Source organism: Scylla paramamosain, chromosome 28 (genome assembly GCF_035594125.1).
Source record: "Scylla paramamosain isolate STU-SP2022 chromosome 28, ASM3559412v1, whole genome shotgun sequence".
NCBI lineage: Eukaryota > Metazoa > Arthropoda > Malacostraca > Decapoda > Portunidae > Scylla > Scylla paramamosain.
In genome coordinates, this window is record NC_087178.1 from 19,908,847 (window position 1) to 19,930,267 (window position 21,421).

Sequence of the window (21,421 nt, forward strand, 5' to 3'; positions counted from 1 at the left end):
TTTGTTAATTACGAGTAGTTAATTGAAAACAAATGACATATGCATTGTGCACTATTAGAGTAGAATTTTGTTTGAAATCGAGGAGCGTTGATGAAAGGAGCGCAGTACTTCGCAATATAGTGATTCCCAAAATTTCTACCAAAACATCCCGCCACCAACTATTTACTTATTTGTTATTATTTATTTATTTATTTATTTATTAATTTATTTATTTTTGCTTTTACACAATCATTTCTTTCTGTTCACATAAAGTATACCATGTTCAGCAGCATCGTTAATGTTGAGCAACTTGCAAAAATTCGTTTTCAACAAAGTGGACACGGCTGTCATATACATTTTGTAGAAATGAAGTGGTAATTTTTATCCGATGACCATACGCGTAACACGTTCGCATACTTTTGTGACTTTCATGTAGTCCAGCCAGAGTTGGGTAACTATACTCTAGAAGAAGCAAAGATCTTTTTTAATAGCTTGTTAGCAGTGTTCCCTCGTTAAGCATCCCTAGTCGCCTCATTATAGCCTGTCATCCACCTCTCAAGCTCCTTAGTGGCCATGACTTCCGTCAGTAGTTACAAGGGTCCTTCTGAAGCACCTCCCTCCCTTCTCCATCTAGTCCCACACCCTCCTCCCCATCTTTCCTTGTGCTCCCTCTGGTCCTCTTTACTCCCACACCCTTGCCCTCTCCTCTCCTGCGCTCCTCCCATCATCCTTCCCTCTCCCCACAGGTAGTCGACATCCTCGTCAGGCCTGGAGTGTCGTTGTCTCCTCGAGTGCCAGCTGCCGACTGGCCCTCAGGGTACTAGTTAGGCGGAAGCTGCATTGATTTTGGATAATCGATTTAAGAAAGGACGATTGGACTTGAACTTTGAGCCCACACACACACACACACACACACACACACACACACACACACACACACACATACAGAGAGCCCGCGTTCGGTTAGGTCAGACAGAAGTCGTTGGGCGGACTTCTTCACAGTGTAGCCCCTGTTCTCCTAGCAGTGATTAGGTACCTAGTGTAAGCCGGGAGTTGTGGCCCTCTGCTGGGTAGGAGAAACAAGCTCTGAAATAAAATACAAACGGGATGACCTGACCATCCCGAGCCTAGTCTGCTAGGTTGACCGGCGCCATCTGGCAGTAATAAATGTAAGATACTTCCTTAGGGTTAAAATGTGTACTTAAGATGCAGGATGTATGTTAGTATATAAGTACGTAACATGTGAATTTTCATTTGTAAGACTGAGATTAATAAACCGAATATTATTGTTATCATTATCATTATTATTATTATTATTATTATTATTATTATTATTATTATTATTATTATTACACACACAGGCATCCGCTCTTTTTCTGTGTAAAAGCACCAGTAGTATTTCTGGTAACCATAACAGCTCATGATCTAAAAGAAAGCGTGTTTTACGCAAAAGGCTAGTCTGAAAAAAAAATAAATAAATAAAAGATAAAAGGCAATTATTTAGATGGAAGGAAACCACCTCAACGGCTCACTGCTAGTCAGTACTTATGTTGCGATATTTTGCATTGACAGGTGGAGTACCGCTCTCAATACTTCCGCAAGTAGGTTGATGACGTAACACACTGCTTGACTGTTTGCTTCATGCTGTATTGTATTCCGACTATGAGAAATCTCGACTTGCAGAGAAGGCGAGTGATATATGAACGAAAAGAGAGGTAAGGCGGCAAGAAGCAGAAGGGAGGAAATTAATTAGTGGGAAGACTTCGTGATACACGGTCAGTTATAAATATTTTGCGGGTGGTTATGAAATGGCCAGAGCGGGAGGAAACAAACGTACGATTAAGCTGGTCTCTTCTTTGATTTACTAAGTCTTCCCATCTTCTCTCCTGTCTGCAGTCTCCATCCCTCCTTCATTTCGTCCTTATATTGGTTACCTGGTCTGCTATCCGAGACATCTTAATTAAAGCGAAGTGGCAGCAGCACGGTACGATATGATGGACAAACACTCCATCTCACCCAACACTGAGGAAGACGGCGCTTGGCAAGGGGAGTGTCTGGACGTTTGGTCTCCGGTGCCCAGCAGGGTGGTGTTCTTGGATTTCCTTCTTATTCCCTGCATTAATTACACACAAAGTAAGTTACCTTGATTCGTCCTCTGTTTCACGTTAGCATGTTATGAGTATTGTTCTTTAAGGGCACAATTATTTATTATTACTGCGTAGATGTTTCTTTGCTTCACTATGAGCAATGTGGATGGTTTGTATAATATATACGATACATACCCGTACGTAGTTTACCTAAGGATACGGAATTAGATATGATTGCAATATAAGTGAACAGTGCGTGACGAGCAGTTATCAGTCCAGGGATGACGTGTCGAGGCGAGGCGAGCGTGTCTACGGAGCTTCGCGGGAAACGATTCCAACAGTCTGAAACACTCTGTTTATAATCTTACTAATGTTTCTTCATTACCATTGTTCCTGTATGGCAACATGGTAATGAACACCATAACACTTGACGACAATCATGCAAGACTAATATGATAACCCATTAAAATTTGTGGCGGTCCGCGTGTGAGTGTGTATGTATGTGTAGTTGTGTACTAATTTCTGAGGGACTGGTTGATAGGACGTGACAAGGCGCACATCTTTTGACTGCATTAGATAACGAAAAGCCTTCTAATACTTATAATAAAAAAGTACTAAGCTGTTCACAGGAGTCATGATTCAATACCTAATATCAAATGTAAAACCACTGTCTACCATTATCGTTATTCACTACATCTTCATATATCTCTCCAAATATCCAAAAAATAAAAAGTCATAATAACTGCTATTAGAACCTTCTCACTGGACAAAGATTCGATGCAGTGAGTACCGAAGCAGTGTGAGTGGTGACTGAAGCAAGATACGAGGAGCAAGCAGTTACCCCGTTATCAAAGCGCACTGTGGCATGACGTAAGAAATTAATTGACCGAAACTGAGTAAAGCCACGAGAGAGGTTTCTTACGATATTTTATTACTGTGTCATAGATCTTGGCCTTGGATTCCATTGTAGAGCAGGAACTATTTCTTGCCTCATCCTCTTTACCACTCGTATAATCCTCCTCCTCCTCCACCTCTTCCACCACCACCTCCACCTCTTCCACCTCCACCACCACCTCCTCCTCCTCTTCCTCTTCTTCATCTTCGTAAAAAGGCACGTGTGAAAATTATAATTACTTAACGTATTTGCGTGCACATTTAATACATTTTTCTGACACACACAGCTCCTACAGTTCCATCACGCATGTTCGTGTGGCGTGTATCGCCCTGACACTAGCCGCTCCGGAAAGGGATATCACCACTAGCTTATGAGTGAATACGAATAAAATGAGAGAGAGAGAGAGAGAGAGAGAGAGAGAGAGAGAGAGAGAGAGAGAGAGAGAGAGAGAGAGAGAGAGAGAGAGAGAGAGTTAAAGAAAAAAAAAATCCAATTACAGAGTCACTTACATGAACCATAAATGCCAAAGTCACCGGCAGCATTCACACCGTCGATGTAAACAGCAGCACCTATGTTTTGTGCACGGCCAAATGCCCCCATTCATATTAATCAGGATTTGTGCAACATCAAAGGATGAAACTAAATCAAACACTCTCCCTATCAACTCAGGTAATCAGCACATTAATTACCGACCTCCTGCAGAGTAACACCTGTACTAACAAGCTGGGGCTGTGCCTGCGTGATACAATTGTGTTAATTCTCCTTTATGAATAACATGTTAAGTTACCACGAAGGAATTCCGCGGAGAAAAATAATGCAGGGATTAATGACACGGGAAAAAATGTCTCGGGAGATTTTGGTTTGCGAAAAAAAAAAAAAAAGTTTCACGTGGTATTTTCTTTTAACGTGTTAAGGAGGCTGGTTAAAGACATGAAAAAAGGAAAGGAAAAAGCCTGCTCAATTTGCCACTTCCAATAAAGTTACTTTTCTTCCGAAAGTTAGTCAATTTAGTTCTGGAAGTGTCTTGATACTCTTCTTTTGAAACAGTTTAGGTCGTAGGAAGAAGGAAAAACAAACAGGTAGAGAGTTCCAGAGTGTACTGGTGAAACTGAAAGAGTGAAAGTACTGGTTGACTCCTGCATTAGTGAGGTGCACAAAATAAAAGAATTAAGTAAAAGGTTTTTCATTGAGGCCGTGAATGGGAAGGCGTGCAGTTAACAAGTTCAGAAGGGTAACACGTACGTACGTTTACCACATTTTTTTTCTAAATTTCTCCTTTACTATACCTCGTAAAGTTTTTTGGTACCTTTTTTGGTACTTTTTTTTCCTGTAGAAATTTCGTGTACCCTTTTTTTTCTTGTATGAATTTCCTGTACCACCTCTTGGGCCTCATTTCCGGTATATATGGCAGGCACCCAAGGCTTGAATGCGTAAAATAATAACAGATTGTAATTCTGACCTGAAAAATGTAATGTGGATCACTTAAATCTCTCTGACGGACAACTCGATTATAAACGAATGAAGTCCGGTACACGAGGAAAAATGTTGATTAAATATGTAACGAACAGAAGCAAATAGAAAAATGTATATTGTTTCTTATAAAGTTCATAAAAGGGAAGGTTCTCGTCAGGGAAAGAAAATATTTAGGATATAGTTAGCCGCCTTATTTTTTATTAATATATATTTTTTTTTTTCAAACAAGGAAGCTCGTTATGTGATACGAGACCGGAAGTGTTAGTTCTATAGGAAAAGTTCGTAATGAATATGAAAATGCTTATTTTTCCACAGCAATGAAAGCGAATGGAAAAATATGGAAAAAAATTGCTTATATTTTTTTCACAACGGAGAAACAAACAAAAAATATATATCAATTTTTTTTTTTTCATCCATAACAGATAGAGGAAAGGGGAAAACACAAAATCTGTTATATTTTCGTTCCACAACAAACAAAACAAGCAGAAAAGTTAAAATATGCATGGAAAATTAGCTACATTTCTCTCTTTGAGAAGAAAAATCATATATAAAACAGTGAATACAACAAACCATTTTTTTGAAAATTTATGGGAAGATTTTTAAAAATAAATTGTGTGCAAGTGAACGTCAGTCACATCTGGTTCCTGGAAGTGACAAGGCGGGTCGTTGAGCTTAATTAAGAAGACGATAAAAGGTCATTATAGGTGTTGATGACTCCCGGCGATTATATCATGATGAACGCTTTGCTGAGAACCTAGTGTGGTTGGGGCAGGGGGTGGGTACTGTGGAAGAGAGGAAGGAAGGGGTCTGGTGGAGGGAGAAGACCCCGTTTGTGGGGAGAAGGGGAAGGGAGATAGGAAGAGGTTTGGTGGAGAGAACGAGAATAGTTTGTGGGGAGGGGGAAGAGGATGGGAAGAAGGAATGGGTTTGGTGGAAGTAATGGGCACTGTTTATGGGGGAGAGGGAAGGGGATGGGAAGAAGGGAGGGGTCTAGGGGAGAGAATGGGGAGTGTTTTTTTTTGGGGGAGGTATGGGATGGGATGAAGGTAGGGGTCTGGTGGAGGGAACGAAAACTTTATTGGGGAAGGGGAAGGTAATGAGAGAAAGGAAGGGGTATCAGGAGAAGCTACGGGGTCTGGGGAGAGGGGAGTAGATTCTCTAGTGGAAGGGTAAAATAGTTAGGTATGGGGAAGTTAGGAGGGGAACTTAAGGGTTTCTGGCAAGGGATATAATGGGAGGCGGGGGAAAGGAAAGGGATCTCGTGGGAAAGAGGAAAAGAAAAAAGTCAAGTGGAGGGAAAGGAAAAGTGGAGGGGGAAAAGGGAGATGTAATAGGAGATGGGAAGGGGACTTGTAGCAGGAGAAGTAAATGGGCGAGGAAAATGGGAAGGAATCTGGGGGAAAGAGGAAGACAGGATTGATGGGGAAAGGGAAAGTAGTCTGTGGGTGACGGAGGGAAAGATGACAGGCTGAGGGAGGGGAAGGAAGGAAGGGAACTCATGGTGAGGGGGAAGGGAACTGGTGAGGAGAGGTAGCTGGTGGGGGAAAGGGATAGTCTGGCGAGGGGCCGTGTTATGGAAATTGTCTTTGGTAGTGTGGGGCGAGGGAGGAAGGGCATGGAGGGCGTGCAGGGCGTGGGTAGCAAGGAGGGGCAGGTGGTGGAGGGAACGAGGGAGAAACAGAAAGGGCAAAATGCTAGAAAGTGTGAGGGACAAGGTTTTCCTTTTACATTTAATTGAGAGAGAGAGAGAGAGAGAGAGAGAGAGAGAGAGAGAGAGAGAGAGAGAGAGAGAGAGAGAGAGAGAGAGAGAGAGAGAGAGAGAGAGAGTTAATCTGCTTCCTCTCTGAGACAGCCTCCCTCCCTGTCCACAATTTTTTTTTATACAGATACAAATTGCTTATTTGCATAATGAGAACATTTATAACCCCAAATGACTCTAATGTTGGCTGAGGTTAAATCAATTTTACCTTGATGGTCAGATACGGAAACTTGTGGTCATAAAAGGCAAAGTTGATTGAGTAATTCACCGTGTTAGGGTGCCGAACTCAATTAAAAAGATAATGATGAAACGTGTAAAGGTAAAAACACAAGGTAATCACTTATTCAGTTTTTCCACTAACGATCTCCGAGTTAAATTAATGTCGGTGCTGTTTTTGTTAGCGATCCTTAAATTTGTGACTTTTTTTTCTCATTTTCATGGAGCCTCATTACAGTCGTCAATCCATTACCCTGCCCTCATTATCTGTGGAATGAAAGCCCTCATTCCATCTTTAGTTAGTCGGCCAGCCGCCAATCAGCGGGCCATCAGGTCACTTCCTCCTCTACGTTTTGTTCGTCTTTTAATCATCCCTTCCTTTGTCCTGCCTTGGTAATCACAGCCATCTTTTCACCATGCTGATGCCTTCTGAAAACTATATTTTACGTAACAATTATATTATTGTTTTTTTTTTCGACTTCTCTCTCTCTCTCTCCATATTTCAATTTCACACCTCTCTTACGGTTTCCCCCATGTTATTTTTTTCACAATTTCCAGTATCTATACTTTATTAATACCTTTCGGCAGGTATATTTCACGCAACAGTTCCATCGTATGTATATTTCACCTTATTTCCAAGACTTTCACTATTTTTCTTATTTTTTCTCTCTTGATTACGTCTTGCCTCTCCTGTCCTCTCATGGTCTATCCTGTCCTTGCCACGCCCTTTCCCTGGCCTTCCTTCAAGCCTCCTCAGGTAATCCCCAAGACCACTCCATCCTCCTCCTCTTCCTCCTCCTCCTCCTCCTACCCTCCACCACTTCCAACTCACGCCTGATATCCTTCTCAGCCTCGCCACAACTTCTTGTAAGCAGAGGCGAGAGTGCGTTGGTGTTCCTTCCTCAAATTTACGCGTGTATCGCCTCAACGCGCTGGTGTGAAGGTGGTGTATTTTGGCCTGAGTTTCCCGAGAGAGAGAGAGAGAGAGAGAGAGAGAGAGAGAGAGAGAGAGAGAGAGAGAGAGTAAAGAGAAGAGAAGAGAAGAGAAGAGAAGAGAAGGGAAAGGAAGGGAAGGGAAGGGAAGGGAAGGGAAGGGAAGGGAAGAGAAGAGACAGAGAGAAGAGAAGAAAAAAGAGGAGAGATGGTAGTAAATGACGCTTCAACACACATTCCCTGCCTCACCACACACACACACACACACACACACACACACACACACACAGAGAGAGAGAGAGAGAGAGAGAGAGAGAGAGAGAGAGAGAGAGAGAGAGAGAGAGAGAGAGAGAGAGAGAGAGAGAGAGAGAGATGGGTAGTAAATGACGCTTCAACACACATTCCCTGCCTCACCCCCCCCACACACACACACACAGAGAGAGAGAGAGAGAGAGAGAGAGAGAGAGAGAGAGAGAGAGAGAGAGAGAGAGAGAGAGAGAGAGAGAGGTGGCCATAGTTAAGGCTGGTGTCACCTCTCCCTTGTGCTCCATTTTCTGTTATCCACGAGCGTGTTATGTTTTTCAACCAAGGGAACACGTCCAACCCTTTGCCTCCCACCCGCCCTCGCCTCCTCTCTTCTGGCGCACCCACCCATGTTTTTCTATGCATCAATTAAAGAATGCCATTGTGTTTACTATGAATTTCTCTTTTCTTTTCTATATTTTTTTTCAAGGAATTGCAATAAATACGTGGATTAGAAACCTAGCTGATTATTGTATATTTATGAAGTACATGTGGTTCTTTCCGCTGTGTATGTTTGTGCATGAAGAACGACGGCCATGACATATGAAGTCAGAAGGGAGCGTAGGAGGAAGGGGCCTCGTAGCGGAGTCACGGTGAAGGATACTGTGGAGGTTATTATTGATGGCGGGTGTGAAGTTACTGCAGCGTAAAAATGTAAGAAGATCCGCGAGCATAAATACAGAAGAGAAGGAGGCTTGCGATAAGCATGAAGGCGGATTAGAGTCCAGGCTTCGCTGGGAAGAGAGTTAGGCCGGAGGTGCAGGGAGGCGGGCAGGGAGGCAGGGGCAGGGGGTCTTAGCTGAGCCTCGGCACGGCACCAGGTGTGAATTAGGGCTGGATAAACGTCCCTTCCCCTGGCAAGTGTATCCCGCTGGCTAGACACTTACCCGGCCTGGGGGAGAAAATAACGCCCCCGTGGGATAGAGGGAGCCACAGGGGAGTGAGGACAGGGAGGAATACGAGTAAGAGAGGACATAAGGCTTTGATGACTCGCTGCCTTGTGTGGTCTTTCCTCCATCAGTCGTGGGAGACGGGGAGCTTATTACCTTGTGCGAGTCCCAGGTTTCAACCTCGAGGGTTTAATTTAATTTATGAAGGGAAACTTGTGGACTCTTGATGCAAATGTAATGACCAAAGTGAAGGAAGGCTCCGGTAGTGCGTCCTTCCGTGAGCATTGCCCTCGTCAGTGTGGGTTATTCACCACAAGCTTAATTGGTTGTACCTGAAAGCATGTTGTTGTAACGGCTGTTTCGTTATTTTCATATCTGGGACACTTGCTTGTTTATCTTTTTACGTCGCCTTTGTTATGCATAAAGTGTAAATCCCTACACGATGAACGGCTGAAGTTTTACACGCCGAGCAGCTCACTGTGGTGTGGTTCTGATGAAAATGTTTAAGATATGCCACCTGTAAATTATTACTATACATTTAACCTATTCTATAAATACACACACACACACACACACACACACACACACACACACACACACACACACACACACACACACGCACCATCTCATTACTAACTTGGCTAACCGGTCTACTTGATCTTAAAATAACGAATACGTACATGAATGAAAATAAGTGTAAATAAATAGCCGACTAAGTAATGAAACTCCTGACAGCATATGATGCTGCTGAGTGCACGTAACAAACTCGTAATAAGGGCACGGCGTTAGTAAAATGTTGCTGCGTTATGACTGGATGACTAGCGATGAAAATTATTATGCGTAGTTACAGAGACACTACCGTACTGCAAGCCTGACAGTGTGGTGCCCAGTGGCTGAATCGTGGCCCGACTGAGGTGATAATGTCCCGATATTGATTGGCATGAACGGAAACCGAAATTGAGATGTCAGGAAGCTGTTATTGATATGATGACCAGTCCCTGAGAGTGAGGTGAATGTTAAGTGATCTTAATGAACCGTCAGTTGTTGCGATGCGTCACTTGATGTGTTAATGCGGCAGAGCAGACGGAGGCAGTGGAGGGTGTGAGAGACCACCCTGAGATGTGTGAGGAAAATGTGTGTGTGGGATACTGAGAGAGAGAGAGAGAGAGAGAGAGAGAGAGGAGAGAGAGGAGAGAGGAGAGAGAGAGAGAGAGAGAGAGAGAGAGAGAGAGAGAATCTTATTATATTACCGTGAATATGTTTGTAGAATATCACAATGAATTGAACTGTGAATTGAAGAAGTGGTTAAGTAAATAAATAAGGATATAAATAAATATATAAACTTGGAAAAGGAATAAAAATATTAAATGAAGCGAAATTAACGAGGGGTAAAAATCGGAGCAGAGCATCATGAAAGTTGGAAATTTCATTACATTTCTTTATTAAATTTTGTTATTAAATTACTAAGCAGAATTGACTTTAAAGATGAGGGACGATGCCGGCATCCTTTGCAAAACCAAACACGTGTCCTGGGAACGCGTATCGTCATCCCCGACTGGACACACAACGTGGGCGTCACAGCCCCCCCTACCCACCTCCTTGGCACATGACGAGGGAAGGACTGAAAAAAGTAATGCATACGGGTGCATCACAGAGAGAGAGAGAGAGAGAGAGAGAGAGAGAGAGAGAGAGAGAGAGAGGGAGACGAGAAGAGAGGGAGGAGAGAGAGAAGAGGTCCGTAGCTTTTGCTGTGTTTTCTGGGGTGAAAGTAAGATATCATAGTAGAACAGGATGATTATGACGGAATATTAAAAGTCATTTTGTCAGATGTTGTACCAGATAGGAATCTCTTTCAGTCACAAATTAAATTTTATATACATTTCACATCAAAATGTATCAAAATTCAAATTATTTGCATATCAATCTATGGTAAATGGGTTGCATAATTGAAATGTATCAATGTGTGAGGGAGCTTAAAAAGTTATTGGCGCCATAAATAGTGTTTTTTTTTTTTTTTTTTTACTGCTCAAGTGTGCGTGGAAATATGAGATATCCCTGTATATTTGTTCCCTGTATATTTGTCTCACAACATTAGTGTCTAGTAAGAAATGTTGCTTGTTTCCGTAGATGTTAATAACCGTGTGATAAGTTAAGTAACTCTGGATGTTTTTAGGGAAGAAAATCTTACTACGAACGTCCAACAGTCTGAATATTTGATGATTAACTTTGTTCTCAGCGGTGTCGTGCAAAATTGTATTCCTCTTACACCACATTGTGAAGTCATCGCAGTCAAAAACAGGTAAAAGCGAAACGTAGAGCACGTGGCTTAACGCGAACTTGTATATGCTACTCTCCTCCTCCTCGTCTTGTTTGGAATAAAGTGTGTTTCCCTCAGGCGTGGCGATGAAGGATATATCCACAGTTTCCTGCGTCCCATTAGTGGCTCGTAAAAGAAGGCAAAGGGTACATCTGATCCTCCAGACTATTAATTGCTTTCTCTTTGTGGACATGATATTGCCTCGCAGGGAAACAGCTTCTTAATTTCTTAATGTATCTAAATTCCACCAATACTTTTAATAATAAAGGTGAAGACGTTCGCATAAGTGTCTTAGATTTAAGTTATGGAAGGATTCTCTCTCTCTCTCTCTCTCTCTCTCTCTCTCTCTCTCTCTCTCTCTCTCTCTCTCTCTCTCTCTCTCTCTCTCTCTCTCTCTCTCTCTCTCTCTCTCTCTCTCTCTCTCTCTCTCTCTCTCTCTCTCTCTCTCTCATCACATCAAAGGGAAACATGAACGTGACTGAGAATCTGAGGTGAATAAAAAAGAAGAAAGAAAGCACCGGAAAAGTGTGATTACTAGCGATATTTCCTCACTCTGGAGATGATCACTTCTCTCGTGATGGGTTTTCTATTCAGCGTGAAGACCACTTCTTGAGATTCCTCCTTCGCCCCTCTGCTTCATATATTTTGCTTTCTTTCCATCTTGATACTTCTTTCTTTTGCTCCTTCTTTATTTCCTCACTTCCTGCTCCTCTTTCTTCCCTTCCTGTTTTCCATTTTGTTCCTTTTACCTCCCTTCTTTCTAGTTTCGCATTTCCTACTTTCAAAAGATGCCTCTCCCTTGTTCATTTTGTCCTCTTTTTCGTCTTATTTTTGGCTCGTCTCCTTCCTTTATTTTTTTATTTGCCTTTCGTCCTCCTCCTCAACCTCATACACCTCATCCTCCTCATCCTCATACACCTCGCCCTCCTCTTCATCATCCACTTCTTTCACCTTATCCTCCTCCTCATCCGACTCTCGCCGCTGTAAAATTCTGTCGATCAGTGCATGACGTGAGCAACATACAGTTTTGGCAGCGATGCATTACGTAAGGGTTTAGTGGTCGGGGCGACTTGATGGTTCTCTCGCTTTTATACTTCTCCTCCTCCTCCTCTTCCTCTTAGATTTTCTTCACAATTCATCGCCTTAACAATCTTATTCCCACGTCTTTATTTTACGTATTCCTCTTGTCTTGTTTGTTTGTTTGTTAGTTTGCTTTGTTTCGTTTGTTCCGTAGATCCAAATATTGCTAGAATAAAACTTCCTCATACGGTTGAATCTTATAATATGTTTTGATCTATGTGGAAAGAAATATTTGTGGTTGTTTTATATCAGTGATGCAGATACCAGTGATGATTAAAGATGGCAATAATAGTAATGGCAATGATAACGACAATAATAAGAAATAATGATGATGATAGTAGTAGTAGTAATAGTATTAGTAGAATCGTATTAACAATAAAGGACACAAGGAACAACAACAACAAAAACAACAACAACACGAACAACATCAACACCATCAAAAAAAAGAAAAAAAGGATAATTTTGTAGTCCCTTTTTTCTTCCTCACACGCGAGCTAGGCGTACATAAATAATAAAAAGATGCTTCTCTGCCGCTGTGTAGTTTGGCGGGAATATAAAAGTTCCGTGAGGGGCGACGCTGGCCCTCCCCTTTTGTCCTTTTAAAGCCGTCTTTTACGACACGCAAGGAATACGGACACCTGTATTCGAGGACTATGCTTTCCTGGACAGTAGTTGTAGTAGTAGTAGTGGCAGTAGTAGTAGTAGTTGTAGTAGTGGTGGTGTTGGTGAAGGTGGTTAGAGCAGGAGGAAGCATAGGTGCGGTAGCAGTAATAGTAGTAGTAATAACGGTAATAGCTATTGTTGTTCTTGATGTTGTTTGGCATCACTTCAATTATAAAGCAAAAGAAAGCATGATTGTATTCGGAGTTCTGGAACATATATTCATTATCACCACCACCACCGCCACCACCACCACTACCATTATTATTACAATTATTGTTACTACGATACACACAGTTTCGTGTTAATAGCTTAAGGAAGGCGTGACGGAACTGATGACTACGTACACATCTTTTATTTATTTATTTATTTTTTTCATGCCCTGGTTTATTTTCACCTTACTTTTTTCTCTTTTTTTTTGTCAGAAAGAGGATCACAGCCCCGAGTCTCTTCCCTCTTTTTAATAAAATATTACCTGCGCAGGTGTGGCTTGGTAGAGTAAGGGAGTGAGTGGGTGTCTGATATGGCAGTGTATTTTTACTTTTGCGGGTGATGCTATTTTTTATCTTTCCTTTTTTTGGACAGTTCCCTTCCTCGAGGCTTGGCATGTCATCCTCTTCGTATTGTGCGCGAAAAAATGGTCTGGAGCTGCTGCTGCTGCTGTGTTGTCGTTGTTGTTGCTGTTGCTGTTTTTGTTGTTTTTGTTACTGTTGCCGCTGCTACTAAAGATGGTGATTGTTGTTTTGTGGTTGTTTTCGCTGCAGGTTAGATAATTATTTATTTTATTTTGCTTCTACCACTACTACTACTGCTGCTGCTGCTACTGCTGCTGTTACTGCTTTTACTGCTTGTTCAAATTTCCGATAAGAATTCAGTGCATCTGTACTCATATGAATGCATTTTAATTAGCATTTGGAATTTGTTTATGGACAGTGTTTATCGACTGTAGTGCCGTGAGGAGAGAGAGAGAGAGAGAGAGAGAGAGAGAGAGAGAGAGAGAGAGAGAGAGAGAGAGAGAGAGAGAGAATATCAACAGACAAAATGACAAACAAATATATACAATCTGAATAGACAAACACACAAATGGATAAACAGACAGACAGACAGACAGACAAACAGAAAGACAGACAGACAGACATCGAGGAACTGTATTTTGACAGCAAATGTATATAGGTTTGCAGTATTAATGGCAGGTCAACGCATCTCTCCTCTCACTGTGTATCCTAGTTATGTTACGCATTATTCTGGCTTTACGTTATGCCTAGATGTGTGGGTTGGCACAGAAGAGAGATGCAGATTGTGTTGGGAAGAGGATGCTGAGGATGAGGTTGCTATCGAGAAGAGGAAAGCTGGTGAGGAGATGCGGTAGGACATGCAGGACAAAGGGATAGGCGGAAGACAGGTGAAGGGAAGTTGTTTACACTGGTGACGCGAAACCCAAAGGTCATGCCGAAAGAAATATATAACGCCTTAAGACTCCCATATCTATAATACAGAAATTTACACGCTGACATTTTTTCCTGTTCATTGACAAGTAAAAACCGTCAGCTCGCCTCACGAACTAAAACATTTAGATGCGAAGATTTTCCAGGATTTTAAAACTTATTATTTTATATCCCCAAACCAGGTTCAGGTCTTGCTGGAAAAAAGCTGGAAAGCTGTTTGAAATCCAGAGACTTTACCCAGAACGTATTGAAGTTTCCTGAAGTATTGCAAAGTCCATCGTAATCCCTCCAGGCCACGATAGGTACTTGCTCACGAGACCTGTGGGGAGCAACTTTTTGTAGCCTTTATAACAGTGTAAGGCAGTGCTGGAGGGTCGTAGCTTTAGACACGCTCTCGTAAGACAGCTGGAAGACGTTTAAAATTACCAAATAAGCTGCCTTGATGTCCTTGGGTTTTCATTCCGGTCTCTCTCTCTCTCTCTCTCTCTCTCTCTCTCTCTCTCTCTCTCTCTCTCTCTCTCTCTCTCTCTCTCTCTCTCTCTCTCTCTCTCTCTCTCTCTCTCTCTCGCTCTCTCGCTTTCTGTATCTATCATTCTACCTATCTATTTGTTTGTTTTTATCCTTTTATATCAGTTTATGCATATTCATCAGTCTGTCTAGGAAGAGAGAAAAGTAAAAGTAAAATAAGAATGAAGACTCTCCAGGCAGGGGACCGCCTGGCGCGTGCCAACTTTCACGAGTTTGTGACGCGTTTAATGAACCGCCCTCTAGTGTCCCTAACGAGGGGCAAACACGCGGATCGTCTCGTAGCTGAGGAGGAAGTAGGAAACTTTTTTCATGGACTTTTTTTGTGTTGAAAGAAAGGGTGTAATTTTAATGTTTTCATGAATGCCACTTGAGTCTTACGCGCCATTTCTTATGCCAAATGGTGTTTTGAGAGTGGCATTTGCTGATTTTTTTTATGCTTCACCCTCAAAGTTCGGGTGTACCTGTATAAAATGTTCACCGTCTGGCCAGGGTCTCTTGCAGCTACAGCTCATCGTCTGCTGTGCTGCGACGCCTTGGCTCAGAGGGTCAATACTCCTCTTTACCAGCCACTCCCCCAACCCCACACGCACCCCAGGACACTTGCCCCAGGTGCCATTAAAACTTTGACCTCCCATCCCAGTCTTGCGGTGTGTCCCGAGCGAGCCTGTGACGCGACACGACGCTTGACTCAGCTTTCCCCGAGCAGCAAAGTCTCCTTCGTAACAAGAAGACGAGACTTTCATCCAGTTCTGCTCTTTACTTTTTAAACCTTGACCTTTGAATCTGAAATACTAGCCTGTGATACATTTTCCTTGGTATTCTTTTTTCTTTCTTTTGTGTGTGTGTGTGTGTGTGTGTGTGTGTGTGTGTGTGTGTGTGTGTGTGTGTGTGTGTGATCGTTTTACCATGACCGTGCTCTTGTCCTAGCATAACCGAGAAGGATGTGGCTGTCATACAGGACAGCACAACAAATTACGCAATACAGGTCTCGTTTCCGTATGATTTTCAATTATATTAACAGACTGCCGTAAAAACAAAATTGAGTTCAGAATCCATCTTTTCATTAGATACCTGAGTAGATAAGTGGTTATAAATGATGTATGATAAAAGCCACTACTTACCTTATAATATTAATGTCTTATCGCAATACGCACATCTACCCTGTCTCCGTAACTCAGAAGTGGGGCGATTATTCCGCTTCTCGCATATTCATGGGTTCCTCACCTGTTATTTCCTTCCCTGCACAGTGTGATTACTCCTCTCCTCGCCAAACACACGCTTCTCCGCATTTGCCTTAGTACATTGTTATTACTGTTTCCATTATTTGCTGAGGCAAGATAGTGACTTCCTCCTGTTTTCATACGGCTGTTTTGTTTGTATATTCATTAAACGAAAGCTTCAGGTAATTAATAATGGATTTTTGCTCATCCCTTATATATATATATATATATATATATATATATATATATATATATATATATATATATATATATATATATATATATATATATATATATATATATATATATATATATATATTTTTTTTTTTTTTTCATATTTTTAATTGCCTTTCTTGATTTTTACAATTTTGATTAATTAGAACAATTATTAATAAATGTTTAGTGCAGATATTCCTTTACTTCCTTAAAGATTTTCCTCCTCCTCCTCCTCCTCCTCCTAGCCGTCATCATCGGCAATATATTTGATTTCACGTTTCACTTCTTCGCTCCTTCATATATATTTTTTCTGCTTCTGGAAAATAAAAACTGACGTGGGATTAGTTCCTCCGCGCAGGGTGTGTCATGAAGCCTTAACTCAGTATTGCTGTGTCATGAAAGGCGTGGCGCAACACATGAAATATTTCACTGCCACCCTTTCCTTATTGGCACGTTGATTCTTGGCTTCCAGTTGCTCCAGCATATCACGTCAATTTTTCAGTTGTTTTATCTTCCTTTCTCATTTTCCTTTGTTTCACGAAGTTGTGTAATCGTTATTGTCTGGGTGTGATTCATTTTTCGAATTAATGTTTATTATATATATTCTCTTGTGTTTCTGAGATGGTCAGTTGTTTTCCGGCCAAAGGTCTACACCAGCTGTTTGTCGAGTAGCTGTCGTGAAAAGTAAGTGGCCCAAGGAATTAAATTTCCATTCTATCCTCATTTTTTTCTATTATTTTTCTCTTCATTTTATTATAATTTAAAAGTCTGGTTTGCTTTGCTTTTTATATCGATGCTATTTTTTTTTTTTTTTCTGCTGATGTGTTTTCACTGAAGTGGTAAAGTAAATTTAGGCGTTTGATCCACACTGGTATATCTCTAAGTAGCGCAAAGTATGATTTCTTTATGAAGTTATCAAATTATGTCGGTAAATCAAGTTAAAGCATTTCTGAAGAGTTACCAGAATGAATGATTAGTGTGGTACGCAACTTAAAGAAGATAGCTCGTATGACCTTTTTTTTTTTTTTTCAATGAACACTGAGTCTACTTTCTCTAGTGACATATTCCAGCTGTAAACTCATTTGGTCAATTTCATCGAAGGCTTGTAAGGACGCGTTTCTGTTTTTTTTTTTTTTTTTTTTTTTTTGACCTGTTTCTTCCACGCTGCCAGTCAGGATCGCTAGGGACTGTTCCGAGTTGCTCTTGTGTTTAATCTATTAGGAAAGCTCATTATTTTCTCATCAAGTGTTTACTTCTCGGCTCTGCTAGTTTGCTTAATGAAGAATATGGGCGTTAGTGTTATTCGAAATTTATTTAACTATTATTTAAGTTATAGAAGTTATAGAAGTTATAGAAGTACAGAGGTTAAAGATTAAAACAAAGAATAATTAGTTTCATGTAAGCTATTGCGATTTTTGTCAAGTTAATTTGTTTATTTAATGTTTTCAAAAAAAATAGAAAACCCACATATTTACTCATCTCCACATCACTCACGGCGAGTGAAATGTTTTACAGCTTGCCTTCATGTTAAGATAATTATAATATTTTCATTGAATAAGATATTTTAAAAGTGATTTGTTGTTAAATATTTTCACGTATTTATGTTGGTGAGTTGTCTGACAAAACATTACAGTCACGTTTTTGACGCGGTTACCTGAAGTGAGGGAGTCGCGAAAAATCACTCATTTCATGCATTAATTGGCTTGTTATTCCACAACAATTATTATAGAAGCTAATTATGTGTTTGATATTTGCCTGCTGTAATGTTTCGGCTTGATAATGAGTGTGATTTAGAGGTGGTCGCTTTTGATACTTTTTCACACAAGACTGCACTCACACACAGTTCAGTGAGAGGCGACGGGCGTGTAAAATGTTTGGCTTTATATTTCTTTGTGTGAAGAAGGAAGTGTTTTGTAATATTCGTTACTTTTTTATTCATATTCGACTTGAACGTTGTCATAAAGCCACTTACTTATCACGATATTTGTAACTTCCTTCAGCGTCACCGACTTATTTCGCATGTTTTTTTTTTTTTTTTTGAGAGAGGGGCGGGGTTACAATTCAATAGAAAGGAGAAATTCTAAATATCTTCTTGAGAGAGAGAGAGAGAGAGCAATCCTTTATGACTTGTTTATTTTATTATCTAACCATGTATTTATGCACTGACTGATCTCGTATAATTCCCATCTCGTCTTTGTGACATGTTGAAGTTTTGAGTAACGCACGAGAAACCTGCCGTTTTGTGGGGTAATTATAGTGATGTCGCCGCCGATATTTTTATAGTCCCTTCAAGATAAATAAATAAAATCGTGCTGGAGTGTCTAGTTCAGCTTCCTGGCCGACACAATACCCGGCACATCCACAGCTTGCCAAGTATTCCTGGGAGGAGAATTGCGCTCAACAATGCATTGGGAAACTTTTTATTTTGAAAGGTATGAAAGTTGTGAAATTATTATTGAATTAATTCATCCTGACATGCTATGCAGAGAATGGCGTGAGCTTTCTGTCTCTCTCTCTCTCTCTCTCTCTCTCTCTCTCTCTCTCTCTCTCTGAAGAAGAAAGATTTTATATTAGCCAGAAAAAGAATAATAGTACGTATTCGGTGAGCGGTGAGGCCAGGCCAGGCTATATCCTGGTGGACACACATTATGGAATCTGGATGTTAATGTATCATGTAAAATAGTTAATATCCCGCGGCCCTTGCCTGATTTATGATATGCTGGTGGCAAAGAATTATTAGCTAACACTGTGTCAACACTTATCATTGAGAAAGGTAGTTTCCTCACTTAGCCGCAGGATCACCACGGTAAAAGATGGCAGAAAAACACGTTGATTCTTTACCGTCGCATCAGTGTAAATTATGTCCAGGCTCACTCACCAGGCAGTCAGTGAGCACCAACATCATTCATTGTTATTTTTACCAGCCTTGATATTTTACACGTAGAGATGAAATTCAGTAAGTTTGACGAGAACATTCTATTAATAAAAGAAATTTAAGTTGTAGTGGCGCATTTTTCATTGACCTGTCGCTTTATCACCAAGGCGCGGCACACAAATAATAAAACAAATTTTTTTTTTTTCTCGTATTCTCGAAAAGTACGAACAGAAAATGTAAGAGAATATTTTTTCCATTGTGTAGAACTCCTCATCAGGGAATGGAGAGAGGAAAATGCAGGAACAAGAGAGGAACGATGAAAAGAAATGAGGAAAGAAAACTTGAATGAGAAAGGTGTGGACGAAGTGAATGGAAAATGGAAAGCGAAGAGGATTGTGAAGGAGCAAAGAAAAGTGAAAAGAACTAAAATGAAAATTCAATAGGAGGCATTGCATTGGATCATCACAGAAGGAAGAAAATTTTGACGAATAGGATGTTGGTAATATTACGGTGTTGACAAAATTATTACACACACACACACACACACACACACACACACACACACACACACACAGAGAGAGAGAGAGAGAGAGAGAGAGAGAGAGAGAGAGAGAGAGAGAGAGAGAGAGAGGCTAACACAGGAGACAGAGGGAGAGGCGAGAATGGAAATGACTAAAGAGGAGAGGGGAAAGTGATAAATATGGATAAATGCGAATGGAATGAGGAGATAAGGAGTACAAAGAGAGAGAGAGAGAGAGAGAGAGAGAGAGAGAGAGAGAGAGAGAGAGAGAGAGAGAGAGAGAGAGAATGATAAAGTAGATTAATAGAGCTATAGACAGAAGTAGACAAGAACAGACGCACAGAGATAGACAGGCAGACAGAGACTCACAGACCAACACCTTCCCTTCCCCCCCCAACCAAAAAAAAAAAAAAAAAATAGGCCACCAAAAAATAAAATAAAAATAAAAAAATAGGCCACGCTGGAATAAAATTAAAGAGAAAGAACAGTTAGAAATTTCACACTGCTTTATTTCAAGAACTAAGGAAAGAAAAAGAGTGAAGGAAAGGGAAGAAATATAATATGATAGAGATCACAAAAGGATGAAATGATATCAAGAAAAATATGAAAACGTCAGAAAGGGAGACGTGCGTGGGTGCGTGCGTGCCTGTGCGTGTGTGTGTGTGTGTGTGTGTGTGTGTGTGTGTGTGTGTGTGTGTGTGCATTTATCGGTCCGCTAGGTATATATGAGAGGAAAGGAGGAAGTGTAGAGGGTAAGGCTGCATATCTTTGAAAAACCTTGAAGCCATCATAAGACTTGAAGGACGCGACAGATACTGTACCTCCACGTCCACACCCGCAGGAGGAGGAGGAGGAAGGGGAAGGAGAAGGAGAAGGACAAGGAAAAGAATATAGGAGAGGAAAAGTTCAAGAATTACAATTAGAGAATAAGAGAAATATATGACTAAGATGATAACAGCAAACATGATAATAAAATAAAAGAGCGGAGGTTGGTGAAGAGAAAAAAGAAAAGTGGAGATGATGACCGAGGAAGAAGTAAAAAACAAAAACAATAAAAAAAGAGGCATGGAGGAAGGCGTTGATGAGAAGGACGAGGAGGAGGAGGAAAAGATGAAGAATGATGGCGTGAAAGAAAACAAAATTGAAAAGATAGATGAGGCTGACAAAAATGAGAAATGAGACGAGAAATATTACAGTAAGAAGTATTTAATGAACGTAATGTGCTAAATACCTCTGCTATTAATGTAAAACTCAAATAATGGGGTGATGAAAACATTATAATTGTAACACTAATGAATACTATGAAAAAAAAAGAAACTATGATGGTGACTGTAGTGGTGGTAGTGAGGAGAATGACAATGAAGGAAAGGAAAAATGGAATTTAAAACTACCTGTGAGACAGAACAGGAAAGGAAAAGTGGAATTTTAAAACTGGCAGTGAGACAGAACAGGTAAGCAAATTAAGATCTGGATGGTTTGATGTTCTTTATTGTGCCGCCAGTGTTGCCAATCTGTAGCACTCGCCAACTGAACTGTTCCTGAAGTTATGTTATTATCTGGTGATTTCTAAAGTATGACTCGTTAATCAACCCACGAGCATAGATTTGAAACTTCATTGTACGAGTATTACAGAAACTTGTTCCCTCTCTTATCGCTGTGAGCAACCCACAAGCTCCTATCTTAAAACTAGGAAGATATGATTCCACTCCGCTTGCTCTCGCGCTGTTAAGGAAAGAAAAGTGGCCTCACAGATGCTTTTGTCTCGTGAAACTCATGTCGCTTATGTTTGTGGCCGGAATTGACCATAATATATTTTCGACTTCCTTAAAGATAATTTTCTTTCCAGATGTCGAAATTTCACCAACTCTGACTCATCTCTGGATTTCTGGCATCTTCCCAAAAAAATACCTGCAGCAATTCTCTCCTTCATCTTTCCCAACCCCCTAAAGCTGAATTCTTGACTCAAACGTTTGCACAGTTCACGATTTCTCCCTCCCTTGCTCCTTGCCGCGCACTGACGGAATT

The 21,421-nt window shown here is 40.8% G+C and overlaps 1 long non-coding RNA gene across 2 annotated transcripts in view; it reads left to right on the forward strand.

Moving 5' to 3' along the window:
- The first annotated feature begins 1,700 nt into the window (after nt 1-1,700).
- Nucleotides 1,701-21,421, forward strand: part of LOC135115066 (uncharacterized) — a 52,898-nt gene continuing 33,177 nt past the window's right edge. Inside the window, exons 1-2 of one of the 2 annotated variants that reach the window (XR_010275792.1) lie at nt 1,701-1,754; nt 1,876-2,112. This is a non-coding gene — a long non-coding RNA (uncharacterized LOC135115066). Of the gene's footprint in view, nt 1,755-1,783; nt 2,113-21,421 lie in introns of those variants that run through there. The other variant, XR_010275791.1, reaches the window with a different exon arrangement.